The following is a 14,819-nucleotide window of genomic DNA, read 5'->3' as shown; positions in this document are numbered from 1 at the left end:
GGCCCTCACTAACACTGCTGCAGTCTTCAATCTCTGCCTGTACTTGGGGAGCAGAGGTACAGCCGGGTGATCAGACTTTCTAAAGTGTGGACGTGGAATAGCACTGTAAGCACTCTATGGCGGTGTGTTGGTTCCTTTGGTACTACAAGTGATTTGTTGGTAATAATTATTTGGAGACTTTTTCCAGCTGGCCTGGTTAAAATCCTTCAGAATAATGGGGAAGGCATCAGGATCCGCTGTTACATTGATTACATCTCTCTGCTCATCTAGAGTCTGTTTTACACTGGTCTGAGGTGGATGTACATGATGATGGCTGAAATCTCTGACAGTGGATAAAATGAACGACGCCTAATCACAAGGTGTTCCAGGTTGAGTGAGCACAACTGGGATATCATCGCAACATTTGTATACCACAAGGACTTGATTATTAAGCACACGCCACCTCCTCTGCTTTAAGGACTCAACAGTAAAAAGTCGGCAGTGTGTTGTGAACCTATCAATCTGAATCACTGCACCCGAAGTGGAAGCGGTTAACAAAGATTCCATGAAACAAAAAAACGCACCTGGTCCTAATGTACCTCTGGTGCAGTACTCTAGCTCCGAGATCTTCAATTTTATTTACATCACACAATCCAATCTTCCATCCTTGGACTCACTTTACACCGCACGCTGTCAGAGCAGTGCTGCCGGGATAATCAAGGACACGACCCACCTAGCCAACACACTTTTTGTCCCTCTTCCCTCTGGGAGAAGGTTCAAGAGCTTGAAGATCCGTAAGGCCAGATTTGTGAACAGCTTCTTTCCAAGTGTGATAAGACTGCTGACTGGATCCTGACCTGAATCTGGGCTGTTCCAAATATCCGGACCTGACTTGCACTACCTTACTTCCTCTTTTCTATTTTCTAATTATGATTTATAATTTAAATTTTTCTTATATTTACTTCGATTTGTACTTCAGGGAGCACAAAGCGCAGATTCAAATATTTCTGTGATGATTGTACACTCTAGTATCAATTGTTTGGTGACAATAAAGTAAAGTATTTACCAGAGATTGTATGTTTTCCAGCAAGACTGTCAGAATTGGAAGTCAAAATCTGCGTTTTCTTAGACCAACTTTAAGACCAGAGTGGCATCCTCTCTTCTGATGTTGTAAAGGGGAGCTGTGACCAGAGTCTGTTCAAGTTTTGTCAATTTTAAGAGGCAATAGATTTTTTTTTTAATCACCTTAAAACAATATTACTAACTGTACAGACTTTAGATGTAGCTGTAATTCTCAGACTGCAGTGGGAGTATTTGATGGCTTTCATCAGAGCTGCTTGGACAAGTCGCCCTGTTTATGGTGCCCCGGAAGTGAATATGACTGACTTCTTTCAAAGATGTGGTAAACCGAGAATATTTGATGATTCCCTTTGGAGAATCGGCATTTATCATTAGGTATTGATTAGGGACATGCAGTTGCTGTAGTCTAAATGCACTTCAGTTGTTCACTTGACAACTGTTCAGTTCAAGTCCCACATGGAAGGCTAGTCCAAAAGGTGAGAGCCCCTGGGACCCAAAATTGGCTTGAGACCAGGTGATAGTGAAGGGTTGCTTTTGTTATTGGAAGCTTGTGATCAGGAATGTACCTCAAGGATCCTTTGGATATTAATGCAGAGAATTAATAGATTCAAGATGGCAGTAATAAATGCCGATTCTCCAAAGGGAATCATAAAATATGCTCAGTTAGGACTACTACAGCTGAAATTCACAGTCACAGTCAAGGGTATTTCAGTAAGCAACATCATTTTAAGATGTTTTTTTTAAAAATCTATTGATCATCAAAATCAGGGTACCCTGGACTGTACACTCAGGTCTTGAGTGCAGTTCTCCTTCAGGAAAAAGGAAGAAAGGAGAGAGTACTGCTCTGAGCCCTCAGACCCCGACACCCTTCTATCCTGCTGCGTATGTACAGTCTCTGGAAAATAAAATTGAAGACATCAGAGCAAGACTGCAGTACCAAAGTGACATCAGGATCTGCTGTGTACTTTGCTTTATCGAAACATGGCTCACCCCCACCATTTTGGGTGCAGCACTGCAGGCTGACTTCACCATCCACCACAAAGACGCAGAATCTTTTAAAAGGTGGGGAGGCAGAGTCTGCTTCATGATTAACTCATTGTGGTGCACAGATGTAGTAGCTCTGTCTTAGTCCTGCTCGCTTGACCAGGAACATCTAGTGGTCAAGTGTCGTCCATTTTCTCCGCTGAGGGAGTCTTCCACCAGCATCCTGGTAGTGGTAACATTCCACCTCAGGCCAATGTTGCAGGCACTGGAGGAGCTGAGCACCGTTGTCAGTAGGCATGAAACAGCGCTCCCTGATGCCTTCACTATCACTGTGGGAAATTTCAACCAGGCCAACTTGAAGTCTCTGACCAACTGCCACCAACATACCACCTGTGGTACGGGAAGAACCAGCACACTTGATCACTGTTATACCATCTTCAAGAACGCTTACCAAGCCATCCCACACCTGGAGTTTGTAAGTTTGGTCACCTGGCTGTACTTCTACTCCCGGCATACGGGCAGAGACTAAAGACTGCAGCACCATGAGGGTATGGTCAGGGAGGCAGAGGAGCACTTACAGGACTGCTTTGAGCTGGTGGACTGGACCATATTCAGGGATGAATGAATATGGCAGATGTCACCGACTTCATCATGACCTGTGTGGATGAGTGTGTGCCTTCACAAACATACCAGACATACCCAAAACAAAAGCTGTGGATGAACCAGGAACATAGTGTTCTGAGGGCTAGATCTGTGGCATTCGAGATTGGTGATCCTGAACTATACAAGACGTCCAGGTACAATCTATGAAAGGTGTTGTGTGTGCAGCCTGTTTACACAACTTTGTTATTAATAAAAACGCTGGAAACGGGAACTAAGTTTCATGGTTCTTTACTGATAGAGTCCAAACTTGACACACACACAGATCACTATGCACCTAATAGCCCATGCAACGACATGTTACTAAAACATAAAGTAGTCCCTTATTATAATATAGGCTATATGGTACACTCCTCCCCTTTTATTTTAATAGTGTATCAACTGTGCTTTTTACTGAGGCACTATGCTAAACAAATATGTGTACCATTAACATACAAATGCCTACCATTTGGTAACAAATTATAACAATGTAACTTAATATCAAATTATAACAAGCCTTCTGTTTTTTCTTTTTTTTACTTTTGGTCTAAAACCCAAGTCTCTGGGGAAGTCTTCTCTGCCTCTCTGGGTAACCTCTGTCCTGAAACATTTGTTTTGGGGAATGAGTCTCCACAGGTACATCAGATGGGTCATCAGCACTGATGACAAGCTTATCTATAGATGAGGCTGATGTGGTCACATCAGGAGTGTTTTCTTCTATGTCAGGGGAGTCTGGGCAAGGTGTTGTGTTTTTCACCTGAGCATCCAGGTTTTGGTCCACATGACGTCTCCATACGTTCTCGCCCACCTGTACTCTATACATCAGTGGCCCATCTATGGCAGAAATTGTACCCAGCTGCCACTTTTCAGTCTGGTAATCATGTGCAAGAACTGACTGTCCCACACTGAAGCTTTGTGTTGATTTAACATTCAAGTGTTTGAACCGTCTGTTCTCCACAACATGCTGTACATCTGATTTGAGAAGATCCATGCGGGACCTCAGTCTCCTGTTTAGAAACATCATTGCTGGAGTCTGATTAGTGGTTGCATGTACTACATTACGATAGGCAAGGAGGAAGTTGTCTATCTTGTGTTGCAATGGTCAATTTTCGTCGTCCATTGCCTTGATGGCTTTCTTGAATGTCTGCACAAATCTTTCTGCCAAGCCACTTGTGGATGGATGGCAAGGGGCAGATGTAAAGTGCTTGATTCCATTGCTCTTCACAAAACTTTGGAATTCTTCAAAGACAAATTGTCATCCATTGTCGGTGCAGATTTGCTCTGGTACGCCATTCCTGGCAAACATGGTCCTCAGAACTGTAATGGTCTTTTCCAATGTGGTTGTCTTCATTTTGATGACCTCTGGCCATTTGGAATGTGCATCGACAGCGATTAAAAAGATAAAGGCCATGAATGGTCCAGCAAAGTCAATGTGCACTTGCTGCCATGGCAATGAGGCCCACTCCCATGGATGGAGAGGGGCTTGTGGTGGTGTGTTCTGGATCTTTCGACATCCAGAGCAGTTCTTGGTCAAGTCCTCAATCTGTTTCTTGATTCCTGGCCACCACACATAGGGATGGGCAAGACTTCTCATCTTCACGATACCCAGGTGCCCCTCGGGCAGTTCCTCCAGCAGTCTGGTGTGTAGCTTGGGAGGAATCACAACTCATGAACCACACATTAGTGATCCCCGACACACTGACAACTGCTCCTTCCTCGCTGAGAAGGCTGGAAACAGTGTGTTACCACGATCTGGCCATCCCTTTACCGTGATGTCATATACTTTTGACAACAGAGGGTCATTGCGTGTTTCTCTTTCAATTAGGCTGTTTGTCACTGGTAATTGTTCAACTACTGTTGTGTGAAAGATCTCTGCTGAATCCATGTGTGTAGTTATCTCTGAAGTGGGCAGTGGTAAATGTGACAAACCATCTGCGTTGCCATGTTGCTTGGTCCCATTGTGTCCAATGTCATACCTGTGACCTCCTAAGAAAAGAGACCATCGCTGCAGCCTTTGTGCTGTCATCACTGGAACGCCTTTCCTTGGGTTGAAGATTGACATGAGAGGCAGTCAACAGAGTAAACTTTTGACCATACAGGTAGTGACTGAATTTCTTGACTCCTCACACGAGCTTTATGGCCTCTCTGTCAATCTGTGCGTAGTTGCATTCGGCTGAAGTCAGCATTCTTGAGGCAAAGGCTATTGGTCTTTCTGAGCCATCTGGAAACTTGTGCGACAACACAGCTCCTATGCAATGTGGTGAGGCATCACAAGCCAGTCGGGTTGGTAAGGAGGGGTCAAAGTGTGCGAGCACCCCTTCTGAAGTTGTAAGTCTTTTAGTTTATTGAAACGCTTTCTCACAGCTCTCAGTCCACCTCCATTGTGTCCCTGTCTGTAATAGTGCATTTAGTGGGTGTAGGACTGAGGATAGGTTAGGCAAGAACTTGTGGTAATAGTTCACTAGTCCAAGATATGCTCTCAGCTGAGACACATTTTCAGGTGGTGGTGCCTTAAGCAACACTTCTATCTTGTCTTGAGACATCTGTAAGCCATCCTTTTTGATCACATGCCCAAAGTATGAGATTTCCTTTTTGAAAATCTCACATTTCTGTTGATTAGCTCTGAACCCATATTTTCCTAACCTGGAGAGCACTTGTCAAGGTTAGAAAGATGTTCATTGTCATCTTTGCCAGTGACAATGATGTCATCCAGGTAACACTGAGTCCCTGGAATCCCCTGCTGGACCTGGTCTATTGCCCTTTGCCAGATTGCAGGAGCTGATGCTATCCCAAACACCAACCGGTTGTACTGGTAAAGTCCTTTGTGTGTATTTATTGTCAGGTATTTCTCGGATGCATCATCGATTTCCATTCGGAGATAAGCCTGGGCCAAATCGACTTTTGTGAAATGTTCCCTTCCTGACAGGGAAGCAAGATGTTCTCAACACGAGGTAGAGGATACTGTACTGTGTGGACAACTGGGTTAACTGTCACTTTAAAGTCTCCACATATGTGCAGCTTGCTTGGTTTTCCTGGTTTTGTGCTGGAGGTTTTCTTCATCACTGGAACAATAGGTGTGGCCCATTCACTCCAATCCATCTTTGACAGGACCCCAGTCTGCTCCAGATTTTTCAGCTCAGCCTCTACTGTAGGACGGATTGCATATGGCACTGGTCTGGCTCTGTGAAATTTTGGACATGCATTTTCCTCAAAATGAATCCTTGCCTTAATGCCCTGAAGTGTTCCTATTCCTTTCATGAACACTTCCTCAGAGCCAGCAAGTATTTGTGAGTCTCTCAGATGTGGCCTTGCTGTCTTCCTTTGCTGACACATCTAGTGCCTTGATGGTGTGCCAATCCAACTGGATTTTCCTGAGCCATTCACGTCCCAGCAACGGTGGTCCTCCATTTTTCAGTACATAGAGGTTCAGTTGCTGTGTTTTGTCTCTGTAGTGTCACTGTCACTTTAATTTTACCTTTGAAACACATTTTCTGTCCTGTGTAAGCCTTTAGCAGTAGTTTAGTTCGTTTCAGAGGTATGTGAGAAAACAGTCATTTGTAGTCATGTATAGAGATCACTGTTAAAGCTGAGCCTGTGTCCAACTCCATTTTCAGTCTCACGCCTGCCACTTGTGGAGTGATCCTTATTACTCTTCGATCATCTGTCTCTTTCACGCTGCGAAGTTGCAGACAAGACGATTCACTGTTGTCTGAGTAGTTTTCATCAGAACTGCTTTCTTTCATTTTGTGCACATTGTTGTATTTTCCTTTCTGGGGTTTCTTGTTTCTCTGTATTTGTACTTTTTCTGCTGTTTACTGGCTTTGCATACTCTGCCAATGAGGCCCTGTTTGCCACAGTTTCTGCATTCTTTGTCTTTAAACCAACCATCCCCAGGGTCATGTGACCTGTTCCCACAATGGTAACATTTCTTTCCTTCATTTCTGTTTAGTGACATTTTATTTGTGGCATATTCCAGAAATTTTTGTTGTATCTCTGAAGCACCCTGTGCTGCTGTTTCCTTTGATATTGCAATGTTCAGCACCCTCTCTAACGTAAGGTCTTTTTCACACAGGAGCTTCTTCTGTGTGGTTTCACAGTGCATGCCACATACTAACCTGTCCCTCAATGCGTCTGATAGACCAGCTCTAAATTGATAATGTTCTGATAATTAGCATAATTCAGCACAATATTCAGAAATGCTTTCATATTTGCTCTGATTCCGTTTGTGAAATTTAAATCTTTCAGCAATGACCAGTGGTTTGGGGATTAAATGCTGTTGGAGAGTGTCTACTATTTGCTTGAACATTTTATCTGTTGCCTTTTCAGGGGTTAACAAGCTCTGTAGCAGGCCATATGTTTTTGGTCCCATAATACTGAGTCAATCGCTGGCCTTCTTTTCATCATTAACACCGTTAACATCAGAATATAACCCCATTCTCTCAATGCAAGTTGCCCAGTCTTCAATGCCACTATCAAATGCTGTAATAGTTCCAATCATCGCCATCTTTGTTATGCTAATTTGGTCCCATTTTTCCTTGTTTTCTTTTTAGCCAGCTCCTTGCAGTCACTGCACCTTCCACTTGACTCACGTGTCCTTTTTGCCAGCACAACGAGCGCACTCCACCTTTTCATCTCCCTTCTCTCTTCTCCTCCGAGTGTCGTTATCAACTAAAACACAGAGTTCCGATAAGATGTAGGTTCACAATTCTTGTCGCCAATTTGTTGTGTATGTGGCCTGTTTACACAACTGTGTTACTAATAAAAACGCTGGAGACGGGAACTAAGTTTCATGGTTCTTTACTGGTAGAGTCCAAACCTCAACCTCAACCTCTCCCTCTCCCTCTCCCTCTCCCACACACACACACACACACACACACACACAGATCAATATGCGCCTAATAGCGCATGCAATGACTTATTACTAAAACATAAAGTAGTTCCTTATTGGGCTACATGGTACAAAAGGCTATTTCAAAAACAAGAAAACAATTCAAGTTAGAGACAGAATCAGATACACATCAGCTCTGGCAGGGTTTGCAGGCCTTTAATTCCTACAAGGCAAAACCTACCATCATCAGTGTCTGTGATGTTTCATCCCAAGAAGAACTCAATGCTTTTTATGCATGCTTTGGAAGCGTGAATAAAACTACACCTGTGCAAATCACTGCAGCATCTGGTGACCCTGTGAACTTGGTATTGGAGGCAAACGTCAGAATATCTTTCAAGAGGGTGAACCCTGGCAAGGTGTCTGGCCATGAAGGTGTACCTGGTAGGGCACTAAAAACCTGTGCCAACCAACTTCAATCTCTCACTGCTGTAGTCAGAGGCTCCTACCTGCTTCAAAAGAGTGGCAATCATACGAGTGCCTAAGAAGGGCAGAGTGATCTGCCTCAATGACTAATGCCCAGTTGCACTCACATCTACTATGATGAAGTGCTTTGAGAGGTTAGTGATGGCTAAAATCAACTCCTGCCCAAGCAAAGACTGGATCCACTGCAATTTGCCTAATGCCACAGTTGGTGTAAAGTGGATGCAGTCTCACTGGCTCTCTACTCAGCCTTGGATCATTTGGACACGAGTAATACCTACATCAGGCTGCTGGTTATTGATTACACTTTAGCATTCAGCACCATCATACCATTGGTATTAATTAATAAGGTTCAAACCTGGGGTTCTGTACCCCCCTGCAAGTGGATGCTTGACTTCCTCATTGGGAGAACACAGTGCAGATCCACCTCACTGACAATCAACACTGGCACTTGACAAGGGTGCGTGCTTAGCCATCTGCTCTACTCTCTATACCCATATAGAGAGTATATATAGTGGAATATATATGTGGAATAGGGACAGCTCAAGCACAATCTATAACTTGCTGATGACACAACTATTGTTGCCAGAATTTCAGATGGTGACGAGGAGACGTGCAGGAGTGAGCTAAGTCAGCTGGTTGAGCAGTGTCACAACAATAACCTTGCACTTGATGTCAGTAAGACCAAGGAATTGATTGTTGACTTCAGGAAGGGAAATTCATGGGAATACATTCCAGGTTTCATAGAGGGATTAGCAGTGGAAAGGATAAGCAGTTTCAAGTTCCAGTGTGTCATTATCTCTGAAGATCTCTCCTAGGCCCAACATATTGATACGATTACAAAGAAGGCACATTAGTGGTTATATTTCATTAGGAGTTTGAGGAGATTTGGTATGTCACCAAATACTCTTGCAAATTTCTACAAATGTACAATGGAGAGCATTCAAACTGGTTGCATCACTATCTGGTATGGAGAGTCCACTGCACATGATCGTAGATGCAAACTCAGCCAGCTCCATCATGGGCGCTTGCTTCTCAGCATAGAGAACATCTTCGAAAGGCAATGCCTCAAAAGGGCTGCATCCATCATTGCGGATCCCTATCACTCAAGACATGCCCTCTTCTCAGTGAGGTGGTACAGGAGGTGGTGCAGGAGCCAAAAGGCATGTACTCAACATTTTAAAAACAGTTTCTTTCCCTTTAAATGAACAATGAAGCCATGTACACTACCTCAATTTTTTCTTTTTTTGCTCTCTTCTTGCACTATTTATTTAATTTGTTATATGTACAGATTTATACTTTGTTTAAAAAATAATGTATTGCTGCCATAAAACAATAACTTTCATGACATATACCATTCATATTAAACCTGATTCAGATTCCATTGATAAACAGACCATTGTGTACAAATCCAAAGATCACTTGAAGTAGCAGCATAGCTGGAGAAAATGGTGAAAAAGGCATACAGGACTTAATAGCCAGGGAAATGAATAAAACAGCAAGAGAAATTATGGCATATAATTCATAAAACACTGGTGAGACTGCATCTAGAATATTGAGATCAGCTTTGGTTACATCAGTATCGAAAGAGTGTAACTGAACTGGCCCAATGAAATAATGGCCATGCAACATACAGATGTCCTTGAAGATTTATTTCTATTTCTCTTTTTCTTCAGCAGACACTGTGAAAATTACAAGAAAAGACTCAAAAGGTTTGAAACATACATCTCTCAGTTTTTTAAAGTCTCTCAGGCTAGTGTCTGCCGATAAACAGGCCCAAAACACGTTAGCACAACAGAAGTGTGCTGAAATCAAATAAAATCACTAAAAATGTATCACACTGTCCATGTAAAAGCACATCAACAATATTATACACAATATAAAACAAATAAAAACAATTATCGTGAGCGTCTCTTGGACCACATGCAGAATAAGGTTATTTTAGGGCCATGTGACTTTCTCTGCTTCCATGTTGGTTCTGACCCATAATGCCACAGTCATGCTCTTATTAAACTCTGGTCATGTGACCATTATACGCTACTTTAAATAAAACCTTACATAAAAAGCAAAAATTTTTTAATCAAACATTATTATAAGATTTTTAAAAATCATGAATTTATGAAAGAAACATCTAAAATAAACATCTCAACAAAACATGTCTCTGAGACAGTTACAAAGAGTGTGATTGCTCTGGAAAGAGTGTAGAGAAGATTCATCACAATATTGCATTGAATGGAGCATCTCAGTTATGAGGAGAAATTGGATAGGTTGGGTTTATCTTCCTTAGAATGCTCTACCTTTGAGAAAGGCTATGAACCCATTGCTGGAACATACTAATAGAGTAAAGGAAAGTTTGTAACTTGTTGGGCCACATGGAAAGGGGAACTGAATGGTCTCTGTGCAAAGAATGTTTATGATAGTAAACTAGTCAGAGTATAGATATTCTTGACCCAGAGTCACATAAAAATAGATTAATTAATTTTTGCTGTCTCAAAGCAAACCACTGCTTTGGAAGCAAGTCACATAAAAATCAAAGTAAACTATTCAACCCACATTTTCACTATTTTCCTCATTCTTTGTCTAATTATTTTGTTTTTCCATGTAAGAAGAATGCATTATCAAGTGATTATTATTAATATTTGTAGCTTGGTTGCAATTTCTTTGTTTCTACATAATTTGCTTGGCTCATTCATGGGAGATAAATCACAAATCCAGAAGGCTGGATAATATATGCTTGAGGACATCTACTTTTCAGGATTTGCTTTATTTTCTTCTCTGATTTAGAACTGGTGGTTATTTTTCTGTGCTTGCATTTTAAATAATATTGTACAAGTACTATATTTTCATCTCTTTTGATCACTACAGTGTTGATTTTAATATAACCCAATTATTATACAAGGAAATTATCTTGTTTCCATGGTCTTCATCTCCAGCAGAGGCCATTGATTATGAAACTCGTCAGCTCCTGCCTTGTTTTTATTAAAGCAGAAAAATGAGAGTTGTTTTTTGTCGAAGGATGCAGTTATTTTCAAGTCTGATGCTCAGCAGCACACAAGTGTTCTATACCAAACATGCCCAACTATATCAAAATGTCAACTCCAAGTCTTGAATCTAATCATCATTTCTGCTTATTTCGCCTCTTAATTTCAATGACCCTGCCATAGGACTTTCTTCTAAATGATCTATTCTTCTCAAATAATCATGAGATTTTATTTTTGCCAGGCTAATGAGATTATCTGCTCCTTCAACTGCAAGACATTTGTTTGTAATGTTCCTCCAATTATTCTCCAGATGTGTGTGTCTGATTCTCCCTGCTGTTCTTGCTCATGTCAGCCCATTCCACAGATCTAAAGTGCCTCAGGACACTCAGCAGCATTAAAAACTCAAATGAAATGCACTGGTTTTGGATTTACCTTGTTCTTTACTGTCACTTTCATCTTTCTTACATTTCAGTTTCTGGAAAATTCTGGCTGTTCAATTTCTCCCTCAGGAGGAATGTGTGTCTTTCCTATCTATCTATAATTTGAATGCTCTTTCTAAATTTATGAGAAATGTTATCTCTCAAATTATCTACAGACTACACCCGATATTTTTTTCCACGTGGTACAAATGGAGTACATTGTAACACTTGTTTTCATGATTGGGTTTACTTCTATCCCTGTCTTTTAAAAGCTGTCTTCACTCATCCAAACCTGTCCCAGTAATATGCCAGCATCCTTCAGACCGTGCACACTCTGTGATCAGAGGAAGAATTGTGATCTTACTCTTCTCCTTGAATTAACACCTCCTCAGGACACATCTTTAAAGATTAAAGATTGGCTTTATTTAGCACACGCAGATCGAAACATACAGTGAAATGTTCTCCCATGCATTCGCAGGGAAAATGTACGAACTCCTTACAGGCTGTGAAGGGAATTGAACCGTACACTAGCTGCTAAGCTACCATGCCACTTCCTTTTAACTGCCATCATTAACACCTGTATCATCTGTCTCTCTTATTCTCACCCCATAGCAAAGGCTATCTCTTTTATTTTCTCCATACTTTCCTCAATCCCTATCCAAACAGGATTCTCTGCTATTTTCTCTGTGATTTATAATTTGTTTGATTACTAACTTTTTTCCCAATATTGGTTGGTAAGCCAAGGATGAAAAACTTAACAGTTTTCTCTGTCTTTGCAGATATTGACTGAGCTGCATTCCCAGCACTTTCCACTTTCACTTTAGATTTAGAGCACATTAAGTATTTTGCTATTAGAAGCAGCAATACCAGAATTTGAAAATGCTTCTATGTTAATCAACTGAATATATCAGCAACTCAAACATCATTCATGTGGATTTGAAAAAAACAGCCTTCACCAAAACTTCTAAAAGGTTGGTGGCTAACTCTGTTTTTTAATTTTCTTTTTTAGACTATATTGTAATTTTTACTTTCTCTGTCTGATGCCCCACATTTTAATTTGAAAACTGTTCTTTCCACGAGCTTTAAATCACAGTATCTCATGGTCCCACTTAGCTTTCTCAAACTCTTCTTCAACTAATCACTTGATTCTAATTTGACTTCAATTCTCATTTATCTTTTTCACATTTGGCATTCTCTAAACCCTGCATACTCATCTTGGTTTCTCAATAAAACTTATATTTATCCCTTTTGCAATGTCATGACTAATTTGCAAAATCTCAATCTCCACAATGCTTCACACGAGGGAAATTAAAATTTTATTTCTTTCATTTCTTCAGTATTAAGTTCTAACTTGCATTCTCCTCAATGCCAGCCAGTTACCTTTCCTTCTGGTATTTTTTTTTTTTACAGAATCACCCAAGGTTTACACCATGGGAGGTCTCTAAATGGCCACATGGATCTGTACAGGAAATATCCAACAAGTCCCAATGCCCAATACACTTCCAAATCCACAATATTTTACTCCCCTTTTAATTTATCTCGTTACATTGTAAACATCATAACTGAATTTCCATCCATTTGTCCCCTAGAAACCAGAACCTAATCACATTCTGTACAGAAGGAACTTGTCCTCAGGACACTATTGATCCTTTTGCCCATTGTCTCCTTCTATGTGTTCCGGTTCACAACCCTTTGCCAATTGGAAAAGCTTTCTCCATCAACTTTGCCCACATCCTAGTTTAATTCAATTGAATATTGCAAATTTTGAGCACATAAATATATTTCACAAGTCTAAAAACATTTTGAGCATTTTGCTGATTGTATCCATTATATTATAATGATTATATCATTACATTCAACCAATTGTAAAATTGTAGGTATAGAAAATTTTAAATAGGGATCACCAGACATACATCTTCTTATTTCCCAACAGGAGTCTCAGTTTGTAAATCAGTGTTTCCTAATCTTGCTAGCCCTATCCTCCAAAAGGTGAAGTAGTACAAGGCAGCAGGAGACAGAGAGGGGTTGAAGTAAAGAGCTGGGAAGTTGATAGGTGAAAGAGATAAAATGCTGGAGGATGGGGAATCAGATCGGAGAGGATAGCACACCATGGAAGAAAGGGAAGGGGGAAGGAGCACCAGAGGGAGGTGATAGACAGATAAAGAGATATGATGAGAGAGGGAAATGTGAATGGGGAATGGTAAAGTGGGGGGGGGGGAAGGAGGGGGTGGGCCATTACTGGAAGTTTGAGAAATCGATGTTCATGCCATCAGGTTGGAGGCTACCAGATAGAATAAGGTGTTGCTCCTCCACCTGAGTGTGGCCTCATCATGACAGTAGAGGAGCCATGGATGGACGTGTCAAAGTGGGAGTAGGAAATAGAATTAAAATGGGTGGCTACAGGGAGAACCCAATTTTTCTGGCAGATGAAGCATAGGTGCTTGGTGAAGCGGTCTCCCAGTCTACACCAAGTCTCACCGATAAACAGGAGGCCACACTGGGAGCTCCAGATACAGTAGATGACCCCAACAGACTCACAAGTGAAGTGTTGCCTCACCTGGAAGGACTCTTTGGGGCCCTGAATGGTAGTGAGGGAGGTGGTTTAGGGGCAGGTGTGGCACTTGATCCACTTGCAAAGGTAAGTACCAGGAGGGAGATCACTGGGAGGAACAAGTGGACAAGGAAGTCCAGTAGGGAGTAATCCCTGTGGAAAATGGAATGTGTGGTGGAGGGAAAGATGTGCTTGGTGGTGGGATCCCTTTGGAGATGGTGGAGGTTACTGAGAATTAGGTGCTAGATGTGGAGGATAGTGGGGTGGTAAGGTGAGGTATGCAAAATTATGTGCTGGACCATTTATTTTCTCACCATTTCTACATGTTCTGGGTTATTCACTTGACTTGGAAATTCACACCTACTTCTCATAAGCAGATTCTCCAGTCCCTGGAAAACATCTGCACTGATATTAATTTTCAAATCATGTTTTCAATTTACTATGAAAGACCAAATGAAATATCCTACGGGGTGGCCAAACGCCTGATGCTGCTAAGCAAAATGCAACAGACATATTCTGCATATATTAATCTAAATCCCTGGATATAAGTGGTTAACCTTCATCTCACCCTTTTCTTATGATGGGTTACTTTTACTTATGGTGACTCCAAATGAAATTTTACTATTTGATGTTAATTTCAAAGAATCAGAACATTCAGATCAGAGATGCCCATGATTCATTCTATTACATTCAAGTTGGGTGAAAAAAAGCTACCAAACCTGACCACTCCTGGCACCAGATCAGAAGCCCTAAAAGAAGACATCCAAGTACCTTTTAAACATGATGAGAGTTTCTGCCTCTACTCCATGGACCCCTTGCTTCATGGTAGGGGTCCATGGTACAAAGCTCATTGGGAACCCCTGCTCTACTATCGTTTC

This window comes from Hypanus sabinus, chromosome 4 (assembly GCF_030144855.1).
Source record: "Hypanus sabinus isolate sHypSab1 chromosome 4, sHypSab1.hap1, whole genome shotgun sequence".
NCBI classification, from domain to species: domain Eukaryota; kingdom Metazoa; phylum Chordata; class Chondrichthyes; order Myliobatiformes; family Dasyatidae; genus Hypanus; species Hypanus sabinus.
Note: the sequence above shows the minus strand (reverse complement) of the source record.